The sequence below is a fragment of the Benincasa hispida genome, chromosome 11, assembly GCF_009727055.1.
Source record: "Benincasa hispida cultivar B227 chromosome 11, ASM972705v1, whole genome shotgun sequence".
Classification (NCBI taxonomy): Eukaryota; Viridiplantae; Streptophyta; class Magnoliopsida; order Cucurbitales; family Cucurbitaceae; genus Benincasa; species Benincasa hispida.
The window spans coordinates 20,433,650-20,440,821 of record NC_052359.1 but is presented as its reverse complement, the minus strand read 5'-3'; the positions used below and the strand labels follow the sequence as shown (position 1 = coordinate 20,440,821).

The 7,172-nt window shown below is 38.8% G+C and overlaps 1 non-coding gene across 1 annotated transcript; it reads left to right on the top strand.

Moving 5' to 3' along the window:
- Window positions 1–6,127: 6,127 nt before the first annotated feature.
- On the top strand, window positions 6,128–6,199 carry TRNAN-GUU. The gene has a single exon. It is a non-coding gene; the product is annotated as a tRNA-Asn (tRNA).
- The last annotated feature ends 973 nt before the right edge of the window (window positions 6,200–7,172 follow it).

Genomic DNA, 7,172 nt, shown 5'->3' with positions numbered 1-7,172 from the left:
CCATATGTATACTTGTTTGTGAGATACCCTTACCCTTATTTAAACAAAGGATAGGGAAGGTAGCTTGTTTTTAAATATAAAGCTGAAGTAAAAAACCCATCAGTTAAAAAAATTAAAAGATTAAGATCAGATAAAAAAGAAGAATGTAGAGATAAGTCACTAAAAGAATTTTATGAATTGAATAGAATTATACATGAAACATTTGCACCTTATTCTCCTTAACATAATGGTATAGCTGAACGAAAAAATAAAACACTGAAAGAAATGATGAATGTTATATTGTTAAGGTATGATTGTCTGATAATAAGTGGAGGGAAGTTGTGCTTTCTGTCTGTTTTATTTTTAACAGGGTACCTCACAAAAAAATGGATAAGACACCATATGAACTTTGGAGACGTTACACACCTAATCTCAATTATCGGAGAGTGTAGAGATGTATGGCTAAGGTAACACATCCTGCATTCAAGAAACCTACGGTAGGATCTAAAACTTTTGATTTTGTGTTTATTGGTTATGTTCAAAATAGTGCTACACATAAATTTATGTGCTTAAATGATAGATCCTTATGTAAATATAGGGATGCCAAATTTTTTAGCATATATTTGATGTGGTGATTTTATGTTGCATGCAAGTGTACGTACTCAAGTTATAATCTTAGAATGACTTGTAAGGCTGAGTATCGTCCTCTGGGATCAAATTAATAGTTATTGTTTCGCTATCTTAGAATTGTGTCAATTTTAGCTAAGGAATCGAAATCAAGTTCAAATTTTGGGTTTTGTAAAGTAATAAAAGAAAACAATAAAAGTTTTTTGAAAATTTGAGAATAAGAGTGTTCTAGGGTATTGAGTCTGTTAATTACTTCATTATATTACTCTAATCAGTTCATGGAATCATGTATAAGAACATTATGCTTTAGAAACTTAAATCAAGATTACTTTCTTATAAATACCCTATTCTTATGCAACTTAATTGATAACTATATTTCATGAAATCATATTAAGAAACAAGGCATTAAAAATTGACATCAACAACTTTTGCTATTAACCTAACTAATTATATGAAAGATTAATAATGATTTAATGAAATAGATTTGATAGAACATTCAATGTCTCAATTAAACATTCAACCTAACAATAATCGATGGCCAATGAATAAGAATGAAACACAATATGATTAAAAGGCAAAGAGTTCAACAATATCCATGAAAAGAAATAAACTCAATCTAAATTCATAACAACTTCATAAATACCCTAAAACAAGCAACTTTAGCCACTTATAGCTTGCATAAACATATTTTCATACATCCATTCAAACATAAGATTTAGAGAAAGAAAAGGGAACTGAAGAAGAATCCTCTCGAAGACTTCTTTGATCTTTTGAATCCTCTAAACTCGCCTTGATCATCACCACAGGAACTCGAACAACCTTCAAACTATCCCTCAAATTCCCTAACTTTTTAGCATAAACTCTCTCTTTAGGTCAGAAACCCATTCTTTGTCTTTTATTTTTTTTTTTTTTTTTTTTTTTTGTAATTTTTCCTCCTTCGGGTGTAATTCCCCTCTTTTAATGTTGAAGATCGACCAAATTAAGTAGAGGAAACAAACTAGATCTTTCTTAAAATACAATATTTTTTATTTATGGAAAGGCAACGTAGAAACGCTAGTTTTTTGTTGTCATAGCGTAAGGCTACCGTCTTTGTAGCATAGCGACACTACATCCTTAACGCGTGCAGCCTTTTTTCGTCACAAGTCGTACCGTAACAACGCTATGACCTGTGGTGCTTCAATTAGGGTAGCGACTGCCTTTCAGCATAACAGGGCAATGTAGCTACCCTTTGCATTATGTTGTCCTTTTAATGATAGACAAAAGATGACAGTTAGTAAATCTTTACATCTTCATGTTTTCTTCCTTCTTTTGTTCTCTCCCTTTGATCCGTTGCTCGATTTTGACTTCTTTAGGCATTGATCTCTTTTAGCTCATTTTGAGTATAATTCCATTCTCGAACGTAAAATCTACAAATCACTAGCAAACACATCAAATCTTAAATTATCATATCAAAAAGCATCCTAAATCTAAGGTAAATAACGCACATTTTGTGTGCATTTCACCACCCAAAACTTAAGACTTTGCTAGTCCTAAGAAAAGATAACACAAGATCATAGAGAAGTTCTAGATAAGTGTGCTAATGACTCATGCCTTAGAGAATACTCAAATAGAAACCTACAAAGAAATAGTCAAGAAAATCCATTATAATCATCATTCATGGTCAAATCAATTTATCTCCCATCTATGTGTATGCAAGCCATATTCAATTTAAAATATATGAACTAATAGTTAGGTTCAAGAAAGCTTTTCTAATTTTCCCCCTAGTCTGGCTCATGCACCAATTATCAAGCATTCACACATTTCAAGAAAGTAATATGTCCACTAAGGTGCCTTAATATTAATAAAAAGGGCCCTAAACTTGTATTCTTTTACCTAGGGGCACTAGCTTTCACACATTTACCATAGGAAATCATACCTAGTCAATTCCCAGGTGTCCTAACTGGTCACAGCAAAGGTAACTCTTTTTACCCCCATCGATGCATACATGTTACAAGTTAAAACAATGAAAAGATTTTTCTTCTAAGTATATGAGTGTACATTATTTTTTTCAGAGACAATCATAATATTCTTTTATTTTCCTCTTAGTCTAACATTACAAACCATCATGCACATCAACTCTCTAACTAGTGGGGCTTTTCAAGGTGATAACCAAGTACACTTAACATGATCTTTTTTTTAGTTATAATTTCTAAATCAAAGTGATTACGTGCTCATGATTGGGAGACTCAAAGAGGGACATAAATAGATCAGACCTAAAGATATTTGGAGATAAAAATTTGGAAGCATATATGATGCATATCTTAGGCTATGCGTATATTCTCATGCGTCGGTGGTCATGCGTTGGAATAGAAAGTATGTGTTAATCTCATATGCAATGACCAAGCGTTCCTATCACAAGTTTTCTTGCTCTCTCACCAAGTATAATGAGATCGTAAGTTTCTCGGGTGATCCGAGGTCAAACTCAGGGACTTATAACTTATGTTTGTGAAGCAATGCATTTGAGGCAATGAATAAAAGTAAAAAAGAAGAAGTTAATGGATTGCACACTACTCCTACTCCTAACTAATCAGATTGAGCAATGGAAGACTTGCGATGAGAATTGGTATATATGCAACAACTGTTAACGCATAGTAATGTTCATTATCTTAAGTCGCTCGAGTAATCCCAGCTCGTCACACTAACGCATCGCACACCTCTCGGTGGCCAGCCGCATGCCTATATCTCTATAGTGTACGGTTGCATCGAGCATAAGACCGTGCCTATCTCTAGGAACAATGCATACTCTGCTTTAGTGCATTTCATCTCTTACCTTCTCAAGATTAGTGTTGCTTAATTTAGCTCGTAGACAAGTATTGCAACAGCCCATAGACAAGCATTGCTACAGCCTCACACCAAGCAAAGAGGATTAACTCACTATACTCGCACAACGCACACCTCTAGTCGGTTGCTACATGCGTTCTATCTCTAGGCTACACGATTGAGTATCTGATTGCCTTTAATAATTAAACGATAAAGGTAAACAATGATAAAGATAAAGAAGATGAAGAAGATGGCATTAAAGGAATTAAGATATGCATTGATTACAAAATGTCTTGATATCTTAAGCTAAAATGTAATACAACACAGAGATCATAGAAGAAATGAAAGACTCTTTGTCAAGGCTGCTGCTCGTGCCATGGATGGATGGTGGAGACGTCTCTCTCGAGCTCTATCTCCAGCGAAAGCTCCAGTCGTCACTCGGAATGTTTATAGAGATGAAGAATCCTCACAAAAAATCTCGCTCATGCTCTCATCTGTGATTGCAAACGTCTGCCTTAAGGCAAAAGCTCAGATGCTTTGAAATGAAAGTCCCAGGGGCTATTTATAGAGTTTAAACGCCGACAACAATCATGATTGCTTTCTGTCTCACTGCTGCCTTTATCGTGGTATGGGTTGTGTCACATCATCTTATCTTGTTGATACTCCCAAGGTATGCATTCGAGCTTATTTCAACAAAAGCATCAACGCATTCTACCCATCTTGCCATCGCTCATCTATTATGGTTATAACTCCGTAGCCGCGGGGTTGACGATTCCGTAGACATCGTAGATGAAATACAAGAATGACCAGTCTCGTGGTGGTACGTAAGGCATGGACCCTGCAAACGTCCCGCACCCCCTTGACTAATAAAGGAAATAAAGCCTAAAAAATGTCGGCACTCGTAAAGAAGCGACGAAGCTCAGGAGAACGAGACCCCTTTTGAAGACGAGAGTAACCCAAAAAAACAAATTTGATAGAACGAGGAGAGAGTCGCTCTGCGAGATGTCCAGTAGTCTCTGATTTTGTCTTCGAATCGTAAGTTTCAGCCCGTTCCCAGCTTGCCTCGCTCTCAGGCCAAAAAGCGTGACGAGAATTCTCAACTCGAAATGCAGCGGGAAGAATTCGTCAACGTAACTTCGAACCTGGTTTCCTACATAGAACAAAGCCACAATGAAAGCCTTAAGCGAGAGACATGCATTCGCTGGTGTTGGTATACTTGAAGATGGCGAAAGAAAAGCATTCGAGACATATCCTAGGAGTTGGTTGCTCTTTTCCCCCAGTCTCGATTTCTCCAAAATGGCATGCTTAATTACTAGGAGCGGAGGGAGAGCCCGTTGTACCTTGTTTTTGTTTGACCGGCCTATCCTCTTTCAAGAAGCAAGAGAACGACATATGCTGGGATTTTCATTAAGTAATGTTGTGAAGTTACTTTTCAAACTTAGCGAACTGAAACAACTGAGTAACTAAAGGAAGGGAAATCAACCGAGACCCTATTACTTCACCTTCGTAAGTAAGCTATTTTTTATCCGTAGATTGATTGTGAGTCCAAGATTCCCCACTGCTGCCCCCCGTGGGAGTACAAGTCGTGTCTCAAACCCAGTGTAGTGATCATCCAAAAAGCAGAAGTGTGGAGGACATGGACTGCAGCAACATCTGACCACACGGCCAAAACGTGGGCATGGAGAGTTGGCCGAAATGGGCACTAAATACTTTACGAGAGATCTCCCTATGGAGACTACCGGTTCTGTTCAGTGGGGTCCTTTTTCCAAGCAGGGTGAAATCCTTTCAAATCTCGAATTACTAAAAAGTACGTCTGTCCGGGATGTGTAGCCGCAATAGCACCAATTTTTATATGTCTGTTGGCTTTACCTTTTTTTAAGTCAACCGAGACCCCATTAGTAGCGGTGAGCAAGAGCGGATTGGGGGTTGGTTAATGAATCTTTAATAGTCAAAAGGACTAGAAAGGACAGACCGAACACCAAAAACTAGTCGTGGTACCTACCTAATCCTCTGGTATCTCACTCAGCTAAGTAATTTTATGACACCGGTATGAATTTTGTTCTCTCCGATTCAACTAGGACCCCAAGCAACCTTGGCCTCTTGGCAGAAGGTACGCAGCCCCCTTCCTTTCCCGCCCGGCCGGGGCAACCGTAGACTTGACTTCACAGACGATTTCAGAGCAAGAGTCTTTGCTTCGGAGCTATAATGGCGTGGCAACAAGAGAAAAGAGATTGCTTTCAGATTCAAGAGTTTCCTACTTCTAAACCTACTATTTCACCTTCTGTTTCCCTTTTGACTGTTGGATCTTTCAATGCACCTTTATATCCTTTCTCGTTCTGATACCCGAGTTTTTCGTGGTCGTATGCTTTGAGGCATCTTTTGCTATGAGTCCCACATGAAAAGGGTCTCCACTCTCCTCGTGTGATTCCTTGGAGCGAAAGTGGCCGGCGGCGGTGTAGAGTTAGTTGGAGTAAAGCTCACACACACCAGCTGATGGAGGGTAGGATCACATTCACTTGCTTGCCGCCCGGCTCCATAGTAACAAAGTAGAAAGTAGGCCACTTTTAGTCGTTGGTGAATAGAAGCCCCCCTATCAAGAAAGAAGTGGCTCTTACATTACCTTCTGTAAGAGCTATTGATCATGTCTGCTAATCTTCTGTTTACAGGAAAGGAAGTGGAAACAGGCATGGTACGAGAGGAAAGCCTCACGGCCACAATTCTGCCCTCAGTAGCTTAGTGGTAGAGCGGTCGGTTGTTAACTGATTGGTCGTGGGTTCAAATCCTACTTGGGGAGAATTTGCAGTTATCGCTTTTCTGACCTAGCGACCCCTGTCCTTCTCCTTAGTTTCTAAATGGGAAAAATTGTGGGATAGAATGCCGACTACTAAGTGAAGACTTTCCACTTCATTATAAAAGGGAAGGTTCGAAGACGCTAGACCGATAGGGAGAGGGGAAGGGGGGAGGGGAGGGAAGCAAAGCTTAGCCAGCTTTCCGCTACCTCTTTTTGGTATTCACTTCATAAGCCTCTCTCTTTTTCTTCGTGGGATGTTTTTGATTCCGTTGGGGGCCTTCAATTTGTCCTGAAAGCTAGCCAGGATTGATTATTCTATTCCAACTTGATTGCCAAATCCAAATGAAATTAATACACTTGCATTGAGTGATTCATCTGATTCGAACTTAAAATAGCTGTATAGTAGTCTGTTTTCATCATCGTTCTATGAAACGAGAAGTAAGAAAGAGAAAAAGCTATTAAATTGGTTCAATCCTCCCTTTATTTATCTTTCTTGGGAGTGTGGTGAATAAGGCGGCTTCAGCCTGAAGAATCTTATTCTTTCAAATATACAGAAGTCGCGACTGTTGTCATAGTTAACAAGGTTGAAACTTCCAAGAAAAAACTTCGAATTGGGAGGGCGATCTTCTCGGTGAACTGACCGTACACCAAACTGACGTGCAGGTCTCCCCGCATGCGGCTCTGCCATTCAAGGTGGCCCAGCCCAGCATTCATTGCAAATCAATCATGTAGTGAAATTGAGATTGCTTGACCTCGGAAGCTAATTCGCATGTACGCAGCGCTGTCTGTCGTACCATTGATGATTGGGGCTATAGTACTGACTATGCATAGGACTACTAAGGTGAAAAGATAGGATGTATTCCGATGAAATGCTATTGCTTTTAGGTGCAACTTCGATTTAGGACAGAGGTGTGAACAATTGAAATCATTCCAGTTTCATTTTCCGTGGACATAGAAAGTAAAATAACCCTTTCTT